The sequence below is a fragment of the Cavia porcellus genome, unplaced genomic scaffold (genome assembly GCF_034190915.1).
Source record: "Cavia porcellus strain 051 isolate PalLab524CR breed Dunkin Hartley unplaced genomic scaffold, mCavPor4.1 scaffold_10, whole genome shotgun sequence".
In the NCBI taxonomy this organism is placed as follows: domain Eukaryota; kingdom Metazoa; phylum Chordata; class Mammalia; order Rodentia; family Caviidae; genus Cavia; species Cavia porcellus.
The window spans coordinates 4,552,136-4,564,568 of record NW_026947493.1 but is presented as its reverse complement, the minus strand read 5'-3'; the positions used below and the strand labels follow the sequence as shown (position 1 = coordinate 4,564,568).

The 12,433-nt window shown below is 36.8% G+C and overlaps 1 protein-coding gene across 10 annotated transcripts in view; it reads left to right on the top strand.

Moving 5' to 3' along the window:
- The window catches only part of Khdrbs2 (KH RNA binding domain containing, signal transduction associated 2), a 636,480-nt gene that overhangs the window by 423,631 nt on the left and 200,416 nt on the right, over positions 1–12,433 (top strand). The gene's annotated exons all lie outside the window — the stretch shown is intronic.

Sequence of the window (12,433 nt, the reverse complement as noted above, 5' to 3'; positions counted from 1 at the left end):
AAATACAAACTCTTCAAGGACAAGTACTGTCATTCTGGACACTGAAAACATAAATGTTTTATGAGCTGGCTAATAACCAATCAAAACTTAATCCTAATAAAAAGTGAACACAGTTGATAGGTACCAGTAAGAGTATATTAATGCTTATTATATGTTAGCTTTTAGAGATCTCTTTACTGCTTGAACATGAAACATTTGCTGAAATCTGTAAGTGCGAAGAAAAATTAACTACAGAACTCTAATGCTACTGGAACAATTAAAATGTAATCACTTAGTAGCTTTTATACATCTGGCATCAATATTAAAACTTCAGCAATTATTACAATTGCAAAATTAGAGGCAGAAAATGTATTTAATCCTGTAAATAAATGGAACATGCTATGATTCTGCTGCCTTTCACCTGAGATGTAATATTTGCAAAATAAATACATGTTAAATGAATGAATTAAAAATCCACAAAAGGAAGGTGGACTCATTTATAATTTCTGAGGAATCTTTTTACTCCATAGATTTTATGAGAATTACCTGTTATTCATCCTTCAATAAAAAGCTTAAAGCAAACATTCTTATAACAATTAAAAATGAGAGAAGAGCTTTTGGGGTAACAGAAGTCAATATTGTTATTGATCAAATGCTTTATATTGCATTTATATTGTTATTGATCAAATGCTTTATATTTATGGAAATTTGATAATGTATAATTCAATTCATAGTGAAGAAACTGCTGTAATACAACATAAATAAGAGTAAATCACAAAGCATAAGAATGTTACACAGACATGAGAAGAAAGAGCTATAGTTTTAAAGCAGAAATCTAGCAAAGGGGTTTTGCTTTAGAAACAGAAAATGTTACAGCTATGTAATCTGATTTTTTTTAATTTGCACTTTCAGGTATCTAGTCTTTCTTAATTGTTTGCTCAGTCAGGTGGAGCCTCCATCTTATTCTAGGCTCTGTTCTGAGGCCCTGGAGACAGACTTGTGTAGCTAAAAGATCAAATGTGGGCTTTCATAGGCTTGCATTTTGGAGGGGGGTGGAGGGACAGACAATTAACATATATAGATAAAGAAATCAGTCTGGTGGTGAGAGGAACTGCAGGGGGAGACTCTGAAGTGGATAGCTCTCCAGGACTGTAAATGCCTAAATGAAGCAGAGTCCAAGCTGAAGAGCTGCCTCTGTAAACAGCATCACTAGTAGAGGAAACAGTGGTTAGTAAAGACTGAAATCAAACCTGCTCAAAATATTCCAGGGGTCAGAAAGCAGGACATCAGAGCTGAAGTAGAGAGAGTGCAGAGAGGTGGTCAGTAAGTTCCAAGGATGAGTGGACCAACTTAGTGTGTAGTACAGCGTAGCACATCACTATCAGTGAACTGAAAAGTGACATGGTCACTGTACACTGAACACTGAATACTGTCCCCTGAATACTGAACTGAATACTGTACACTGAAAAGTGACATGGTTCATACTTTAAAAGGTTTTTGACTGCATCATGGAGTGTAGACTATGAGGATAGAGGTGGATGCACGGCAGAAAAGAGACAGTGTAACTAGTTTCAGTGTTCTCCACTGGCCAAACAACAGCATAGAAGGGCTGACCAGTGACCAGATTCTCCCTTCAGGAGCAGTCTGTCAGGATTTGGTGTTGGGCTGTTATGGCTGTGTCTAGCTGTTTCCCCAAGGCCTCCTGCAGTCATAGATGTGACTTCTCCGAGGGCTAGATCTAGGGTGCGTGATGACTAAATAAGTTCACTGATGGCTTTGGCATGGTGCTGGCTTGAGTAAAGGATGTGAGTGCTACCCTGCCTCAGGGTGGGTAACCTTCATAAAATATAAGCAATAAAAAAGGTGCTAATGCACTCTTGCCTGCCTGTATGCTTTGGACTATTTCTCCTCTGCGACACCCCTCTACCTTGTCACTATGCCTTGAACAACCTATGATGGAGTAAAACCTCTACAAACAGTGAGCTAAATAAACTTTCTATTTTACATTTGAGTGTCCACTATTTTATGTCAGATGTGGAAAAAATAACTAAGACACGGTAGCTGTGGGATGTGTGAAAGAGAGTAAGCCAAGGATGGCTTTTGGGGAAGTTTCCATGGCAGCAGGGTTAAACTGAAGGCTCATGTATTGTTATAAATAGGGACCCAATGAAGAAGTTGAAAGCTCAGTTGGAATGGTATTAAACAGAGGAGTCTGGCCATAGGAAAGCCTGTAATATTGCTAGATGGGCAGGAGGTGGACTTTTGAAACAGAGAATTGCATCCCAAGGCTGAAATTCAACCATTGTCACTAGAGTATTACTTTCTAAATGCTTTGAAGATGAGACTTTTCTTCTATATAATGGGAATAATCATTTTAGCATCTCAAGAGCATATAAAAGATTATAAATAAATATGCCTAAACATGTAAGTTTAGCATGAATAACTACCTAAAATACTGTACACATTCAATGAAAGACAACAATGTTTTATCATGTACTATGCAGTATTATTAAACTATGTGCTACTAAAATCCTAGATCTTTACCTGTATTTTGTGAATTAATTAAGCATTATTGACTACAAATAGCAGAAGAAGCACTTTGAGCGTCTTAGTGAAATGGAAATAACTGATGTTGAGGTTGTGTTATACAGTTATAGGCTCATGAAATCTAGTAATAGTAATGCCATCAGACCTTAAGAAAGGTCTGGGCTAAGGAAGTAGAAAACTATCATGAATCTTACCCCTATCTCATCTCTTTTCCTTGGATCATATGTTTATTCCAGTTTTATCTGGACTGAATAGTTGGGCTTCTCTGGTCAGTGCAACTAAATTCATACTAAAATATTCCCCCATAGAGCAGCCATTTGCATGTCCAGCTCTGGCCACCAACAGACACTGTGTGACTGACTGTCTCATCTTAATGCACAGACCTAGGTAAGAGAATCTTATTCAGCCAGGTTAGCAGGCATCTCCTTTGTCTCCTCTAACTACTGGGTGGAAGTCTACAAATCAGTGCTCTAAGATAAATGGCAAGGAGAGAGTTTCACACAACTACAAAAAGAAAATTTTAATGCCCACATCCAAGGATAATCAGGGGAGACACTACTTTCCAGAGAGGATAAAATAGTATGAACTTGGCAGATATCCTTGACTCTCTCTGAAATAACATATCATTGGGCTAGAATTCATATTTTTCAGAACTCATTTTAATAAAATCTGTCACCTATCATATTTTAATTATTCTTTTAGAAAAAGCACTTCAGTGAGTATATATAAAGTTTAACACACTGGCAACAACAACCTTTAAAGTATTAGTAACAAATCCAGACTACAGTCAAGTGTTTCTCCTTTCTCTTCTAATTTTAGACTATTGATTCTTCTGTATGGGGTAAGAGAAACAAAAGTTCAAGTGTCTCGATTATAACAAAATAATAGCACCATGCTGAGTAGATGGTGAAAATCTTAAAGGAGTTTTTATTTTTATTACTTTCTAAAATTTTATTTAATGAAAGACTAAACAAAACATAAAAAGGTTAGAAATAATACATACTTTCAAAGAAAAAATAAACAGTAAGAAATCACTAGTTGATGATTACATATTGTCCTCTTACAAATAATTGTTCAAGATACAAAAGTGGGGATTCAAAACATACAAAGTGGGGATTCAAATAGCGAGACTGCAAACAGTTCTGTTTAACTATCCAACAAAAACTTAGTAATATGGTTATCAATTCCATACATTTAAACATACATGCAGTTATCCGTATTTTCATTTATGTTGAGATTAAACAAACCAAAGCAGGCTAAAATCACTCTGAACAAAGAATAATAGTATTTCTGGATTTCATATCATGACACAAAAGGATCAGCACGGGGTACTATAGTGTCTCTTTTCTTTAAAGTATTTGTTCATTTCGTCATGCGTTATAAGATCAGTTCTCGTAAACTGTTTATAGGTTCTATGCATGCATGAGTCTTAACATGTATTTCTATCTTTTCTATATTAGAGGGAGAAACAGAACAAAGCAAGACAAAACAAAACATAGTTCTGTAAACACATGAAATGAAAAAGACATATAAAACTACTATACAAGGAGTTCTACAATGGTTATTATGTTGTCTCTTGTTGTCTTCAATAGAATTGTCTATATCATCAGATATAGTATAATTGAATATAGCAGTACATAACAATATTAATAAAAAACACAACTTTGTAGATAATATAAAAATTCAAAAACAGGTAATACTCAAACCAGAATGGGTATATAGTGAATCTTGTCATCTTCAGTGTAGTTGCCTATACTATCAGATTTGATACTATCAATAATGACAGTTTTGAATAAAATATGTCGATACCAAACAGCAAAGAAACAAACCAGATTTAACTAAGATCAGTCATGATAAAACAGTATAAGTTATACAGGGATCCATATTAAGTCAATAGGAAATTAAAGATGATTACTGTACTATATCCTGCTATTTTTGGGATAGCTGTCTGTGCCCTCAGATCTAGTGCAAGTAGACAAACTGGGACAGAATAAAATCTATCTAAGCAGAGCGGTGTGAGTAATGTGGGTTTTAAAACCTGATACACTATTAATAATACCCTCTGCCTTCTTTTTTAAGACTATTCTTCCCCTTTCACTCCCCCAGGGTGCACTGTGCATTTTTAGGTCTCACGAACACCCTCAGTTTTTAGATTGAGGGATGGCAAACTGCTATTTACCTAAGTGGTTCCGAACCTTCCCCTTCCTGGACTTGATCTCTGATTGTATTCCTTTACCTATTAAAGCCTATCTTTCCAACCTATCTTCAGGTGCTGGTTGAGTTGCCCCTACTATTCTCTGGTTCCCTGTCACATAGAGCATTGTTTTCTCATATTTGATTTTTGGTCTATAAATCCTTTTATGGAAATATAAATCTTTATATTTCCATAAAGAGCATCTCGGTGACTCTACCTCCTGATATACTCTGCCTGTGTTTCTCTCTCTTTCTTTTTTAAGTGTATCAAGGCCATCTATATTAATGATTATAGCCAACCTTCTCTGCCTCATTTCTGTTGTGCTCTTTTTCTGCCACTGTTGTCTGCTTTTCTTCTTCATTCCACTGTCTGCTCCATTTATTGAGGCCTCTCTTCCACTGTTCCTGGAATCCTGGTACTTTTCTCCCTCTCTAGAATGTCCTTCAGTATTCTCTGTAGAGTTGGATTAGTGGTCGTGAATTCCCCCAGTTCCTCTTTGTCTTGGAAGCATCTTGTTTCTCCATTAATTTCTAGAGACAGTGTTTCAGGGTACATCAGTCTGGGCTGGAGGTTATTTTCTTTCAGGACTTGAATACTTTGCTCCAAGCTCTTCTTGGTTTGATGGTCTGGGTCAAGAAGTCTGCTGTGATTTTGATGGGTTTTCCTTTATAAGTGACCTGTTTCTTTTCTCTGACAGTTTTTAATATTCTGTTCTTATATTGAATTTCTGGGATCTTCATTATTCTATGCCTGGTTGTAGCTCTGTTTTGATTATAGGACTGTTTGGTTGTATCTCTGTTTTGGTTGGAGTTCTGTATGCCTCATACATTGGAATATCATTTCCTTTTGCTATGCTTGGGAAGTTTTTCTTAATTATTTCTGTGAATAGCCTTTGTAGTTCCTTTGTTTGTGCCCCTACTTCTTCATTCACATTCTTTATTCTCAAGCTATAGATCCTCTTGTCATCTTCTTGTCTTTGTGTTGTTACTGCCTATTTCCGTGTTATTTTTAAGAAATTTTTCCTTTCATGAACACGCATTGCAAACCTGTCTTCCAGTTTGGATAATCTATCCTTAGTTTCTTTCAAGTAGTTTTGCCAGTTTTCAATGGAGTTTTTTATTTCCTGGTAATCTCTTTGAACTTGCTTCATGTATTCTATTTTTTCTTTATATTTGTGATCAAATGTTTCTCTCCTTTTTTTGTGCTCCTACATTCTTCTATCTGTGTCTTCTTGAGAGGTGCTTAGCATTTCTTTTATTAATCTTGATTTACTTGGTTAAATATTTTACTTTTGCACTCGTCTATGAGGTCCCAAAGATATCTCTTTATGTCCACTGATGCCGTGTCTGATATTGCATGTTTGCTGCCCTCAATCTCTTTTGTATTTACCTCTCCTGGATCAGTATTCTCAGGGCTCAAGGCTGGGGACTTTTTCTTGTTGCTTCCTCATGTTTTTGTTTTTTTCCATACAGGAGTATAGACGAGGTCCTGGTTCCTCTCCTTGTTGGTTATAGTTCTTCTGAAGCACACTAGCTATGTGGTCCTGCCTACTCCAGCATGTTACTGAGGTGCAAACAGGGGCAGGGTATGTTGGCCGCTCTCCTCTGGGTCAGTCAACCTGCTGAGGCCTTCACTGTGTTAGTATGTGCTGTGTGTAGGGAATTGGTTTGGGACAACTTATTGAGTCTTAGCCAGGGGTGTGGCCCGGCCGAGTATACCCCACCAATCTGGTCTGGGAAGGAAACAACTGACTGAAGTGACTGATATTCCTTGTTCTTGCCAGTCCTGCCCAATTCCAAAATGTTGTACAGTTGGTGCCCTGTTCCCATGGAAGGATTTTATTCCTGGCACTACCACTGGTCAATGCAGGTCCTTTGCTGGCTCTGTTCTCTGTTGGGCTCACTGACCTCCGCTTCTGTGCGACTGCACTTCAGTGTGACTGTGGTTCTAGCAAGTCTAAGCAGCGGGAATTCAGGTGCATGAGAGCACGGAATCCTAGATGCCTTAATAGTAGCCCTGGGACTGCATGTTTGACTAGTTCTTTTCACTTCAGTTTCTTTCAGGATTGGGAGGATCCATCTTGCTCTGTCTGAGACTCCTCATGATGTATTATTTGAGTTGTCTGTCTCAGGGAGCCTCTGTATTCTGCTCTTACCTATCCGCCATCTTTCCTGGAAGCCCTCTCAAAGGAGTTTTTAGCACTCAGATAAAATTTCATAGCAAAGGATCCCTTTATTATAAATCACACCATGGTTCCATTCATTCTTCAGACTCTGTTCTCTCCTGCCGGGTCTCAGCATTAAATTTCTAACGACATAGAATGTACATAGGTAATCAAATCCACTTCTTGCAACTGGCCTGACAAGAAACAGTGTACAGAAATTGAGATTTCTGTTTTAAAACTACTGTTAGTGTTTAGCTGAGTCTGGGGGGAAAAAAGTTTGTGAATTTGCTTTGCTGTTACATATCCTAACTACACTTTAAATATTTTAAAGCTTCTTATCACTGACCTGCCAAGATCCACCATCATGATTCAAGTAGACTTGGAGAACTGAGAAATAAACTTCAACAAAAACTTCCACAGAACAAAATATTAATCTTATCAGCTCTACCAGTGTATAATGCATTAAAAGGGAATGTAGTAAAACTTTTGATTGCCTGTCAGATTCCAGTCACTGTATAGTAATTCAGTTAATCTCATAATGATTCTCAGCCCCTTATGGACTGCATTGCTTTAATGATGGGGAAAGTGAAGCTTGGAGTTGAGAGCATACCCATATTTCTTCTCCACAGCTTCTGTGTCTTGGTATACATTGAGCCGTGGTAAATTGTGCTTTGCTCAGGAAAGGACCATAGTGTCCTGCATAGTATCAGTTTATACTGGTAACTTTTACTTCCTACTTCCATCCAGAACATTCATCAGTTTTGGAATCTTTGTTTTAGTATTTAGGACCTCTCCCGGCCCTTTTAAGAAAACTTCCAACCACAGAGAATTCAGTATCTCCAGTAACTAGCTGCCAGAAGTATGGCTTAAAAGCCTACCATCTAGTGGGAGATAAAAGTCCAGTAACTAACAGGATGAATGTTTGCTACATAAAGCTTTGACTCCTTTATTAGAAGTCTTTTTTGCTCTTATCTTTCCCCATTTATGAGATTTCATACATACTAAAAGGCCTCTCAAATTTCATTGCAGTTCTAAATTAAGTGACTGGTAATTGCAGTTGGATGGAACTCACAGTATTTTTGGAAATATGTTATACATATGCACACAAATATGAAAATTTTATATAAATATTCAATAAAAGACAGTTGGACATAGCATATATTGGTTCAAATAGAGACTGTGTGTGCTTCTGTGCAGGGAATTCTCACTGATGGCTATGGATGTTTTAGAAAACCTCTAAGAGAAGAAACACAGAAGGTTGGATAATAGATAATTTTGAGAAGGCAAAAAAGGAAAAAAACAGAAAGCGAAAATGCACTGTGTAAAGGAATTTGATGGTGAGACAAAGACAAGGAAAAGGAGTCTTTCAAAGCAAATCTTAAAAAACTGGGAAAATAATTTAGTGAAACAGAAATTTCACCTAAGGGAACAATGGAAATCATGCAGGAGAGGAAAATAATATGGGGTTACGAATGACCTCAAAGACTGGTAACTTCACATCTGAGCAAACAATGAGCTGGGGTTTGGGGAAATGACCTTATTCTCAGGTGTTTAGGGTGTATTGCAGAAGAGAATGGAGACGGGGAAAGGCCTGACAAGGATTCCTGAAATGTGGGCATAGCAAGGAAGACAGTCGCGGGCTAGGTGCAGCAAGGCCCAAAATCAAACAGCAGTGGGCCTGCGTGAGGAGCACCTGCTTGCACAGTCCAGGCTCCCGCAGAGTGTAAACGGAGTGCTAGGCATGGAGAAACCAACCAGAGTGGGTGCTGATGCTCCTGCTTTAGTTTGGCATAATGTCTTTGCATGGTTTAAGTATCACTACTGTTGTGTTACAAAAATAAACCCAGGAATACGCATAGCCTGTCCCCCGTACAGTGACCCAGGTGTTCCCTGACAGAGGGCTCTCTACAGTGTGGGTCAGCCAGCACAAGCTGACTGGAAGGGAAATGGTGTTCGCGTTGTGTGGTGAAAGCTGTCCTGTGGGAAACTGTCAGTAGTTCAGCCCTGAAGGAGACTGCTGCGCAGTTTCCCAAGTCTGGAAGTGTGCTAGCAGACTATAACATTACCAATCACAAGCTGTGAGAGAGAAGTTTTCAAAACTATCGGTTACAACACTTATTTTCTGTAGGAATAAAGCAAACTAAAACTGTCCTGAATTTTCTTTCTTCTCTATAGGAAACATTATAAAACCACTGATGTATTAGAAAACGATCAAAAAATTTTACTTCTAAAAAAGTAGGAGGAAAGCATAGATGACTTTTAACTAACAAAGCAAAAATATATTTTCTTATGGATTTTATATTTGTAACATTATATCTTTTGAAACTTTACAACTGGTTATGATTGCTTTTCTCATTCAAAATAAATATATGCATTTATGGAAACTTTGTATTCATAATTTTTTACTCTTTCTTAAAGAATACAAAATCATATAATTTCCAGAACCCACAGTATCTTGACCTGTCCCTATAAAGGAAACTAAAGGCAAAATTTCTAAGAAAATATGCACTAGAGTAGGTTGGAGCAGGGAAAAAATTGTACAATTTTGGATTCTCCCTTAAAAAAAAAAAAAGATTAAAACCACAGTCACCTTAGGAACACAAAGCAACTTCTGTTTTGTGAAATACTGGTCCAATTTTAATTTTAAATTACTTCAAAGGTTAATATCCACACATGAAAGAGGTGTATGATAGCATGATAAGGCAAGGAGAAAATAATTAAAATTCAGTTCAATGCTACCTGAGTTTGTCCCGGTATAATCAATCATGTTAACCTGATTTATAAAGTGCATTATGAAAAATTCTTGAGAAGTTTCTCTTTTTGTCAGCGTTACTAAAACCTATCATCAGCATTCCAGCCCATGCTCTCATCTAATGCAGACTCTGAATCGTCTTCCCAATAACAGCAAGGAAACTAGAAATTCCCTGGTAAATCAATAGTCCTTAACAGTTTCATAAATGAGATCAAGCTGCCAACCTTCAGTTCCATGGGTATGGAACAGTTTTGGGCAGGAGAGGAAAATTGGTATTAAATAATACTCAGAATCAATTCCTGTGCTGTTTTCATGGAAGGAAGGGTTGGATCTCATCTGGGAGATACCTGGAGGGCAGCCACATGTCACCACATCTTCTGCGTAAGAGCAAGGAGTCTTCTCCTAATGAGAAGATTTTTACTACTTTCTAATCAGCTACCTGTCTTCCATTAAATATTCTTGTTTGAGCTTCATATACCAGTATTCTTTTACTGAGAATAATTTACTACAATACATTGCAGGTTCTTGGTGCTCAAAATGTAACTAATATGACAAATAACTGAAAGGTTGTAAAACTATATGACCAGGTAGTATCACTGGTTCTAATGTTCATAGAAAGTTAGTGTCATTTATGCACTCTCTACAGATTCATTTACTTGTACAATTAATAGTATCATTGCTCAAAATTCTGACCACTCTTCCTCTACATTTGATGTCTGAGTGAGGCATCTTTCAAACAGTATGTTTTAAATTTTAAATGACTTTAGAACAGATGCAGACTCCTCTGCTGGCAGCATCACTCAGGACTGTGTTGAATCCCGCACCTGATAATTACAATGATGACTAATATCCTTTCTAAGACTCGAGTGATGAAAATAGTTTTCCTCTCTGAGTTTTTGAGATGGCTGCTCCTGGCAGGAAAGGATTGTACCACAGGATATTTTAAAGTTTCCTTCAGGCTCTGTTGGGGAAAAATGCCATGGTCTAATGAGTGTCTAATGGGGACATGTGGATGACAACAGTGGCAGAAGGCCACACTGCTGCCCTGGCCCTAGGGAGTGCTACTTCTCATAGTTTAAATTACATTATATTTTAGGTTCTGTTATTTTCTATCTTTGATTCGTGCATTTGGCCTAAGGATTAAAAACAAAAATGAGTTGAATCTTGATGTGTTTATATAGATGTGTTTCTAAAAGTATTCCTGGGGCACAAATCAATAGATAATATTTTATTTCTTCTGAGTTAATTATAATTTTGACAATTGTACCCTCACTGAAAAAAATCACCATCCTCTATGGATGGACAAGTCATGCCTAAGAATTATTAAATTCATCTTTTCTCTTTTGTTAAGAAACATTGTTCAGTGTGTTTTGGCAGCAATGTCCTTATCATTTTCTGGCAAGGAAAACTTAATTAAATACAAATATTCTATGTAGTGAGATTGTCGTTGACCTTTGCAAAAATCCAAAGAGGAATCGTTAAATAGGATTTCTCCCCCATATTGCAGCTCTCTTCTGTTATGAGTTTTCCATTCAGTGGAAAATAAAGACCACTCTTTCTGTCACACACATTATTAAGTTTATTGCATATAACGTTTTGCAAGCCAAAAAAAATTTATTGGGATAGCTACAAATGTTCTTTGTAATACTTTTAATAATATAAAGATTTGAATTAAGACTATTTCTCTTCATACTGATGATGGAAACCTAAGTTTTCCTTTATATATAACCTTATTTTGGATCAGTTTGACAGAAGGACACAGGAAGGACCTTTTCTAACTCCTATTTCTTAGAAGCCAAGTTCAGAGGTTTGTTTTAGTCTTCATATTCCATCAGGTGTTTACATTCACTCTCCTGCAGCACCTCCTACTTATCAGCACTCACACAAAGTAAATCGTTCTTTATCTTACACAGCACCAACAGAAGGTTTCGATTGATGGAAGATGAACAGTTTGTTCCTTCAAGTGATCTTTCTTTGTTTCTTCATAACAACTTCAAATAAGCCTGAAATCTTCCTTGTCTTTTCTATTCTTAGTATATGTGTGTGGGGAGGGGGGTGGTAAAGAATGTTACGTAGGAATCACAGGAATTGTATAACAGAGAGAACAAGAGAAATTTTCCCTCTGATTCTCTTTCTCCCTTGGTTTGCCAGAACTAGTTTGTGAACTATTTGAAAATACAAGCTGTTGCCCTTTGATGTAATTCAGTGTATGCTGTAATTTTTAGTGGTCACTTTCATAGCAGTGTCATTGATTAAATATAACCTGGATTTATTCCTTTGCAGAATTAAAACAAGTCAAAACAATAATTGATGCCCACCACTGATAAATATAATTAAATAAAAATATATTTTACTTCTTGTCAAGAACTTTTATAAGATTTTCTTTTTATGTAAAAAAATTCTTCAGATTTAAAAGACAGAAAATAATAACAGTGAATATTACCTTAAAATAAATCTACCAAGATTTAAACCCCCGCCACCAAAATTTCAGCTTTAATCTCCAAAACCTTTTAAGTCTTTTTTTTTTCATGCTGACTTATTTTTTGAATCCCAAGTTTCTTGTGGACTTTTGTATTTAGCAAGTACCTCTTCTCTTCACACTCATGTATCTGCACCTAATTCTCAGTTTAGAGTTTTTCCAAGTTAGGATTCCTCCTACTTCTGTGTAGGATTTGCCTACTTCTGTGTAGGTGAACTGCAGAAATCTGAAAGACATCTTGTGGGTTTTTGTTGTCTCTCAAATGTTAAACTCATATTTGTTTTCCTACAGTGCTAAACTCCTCTAGTTACTTATTTG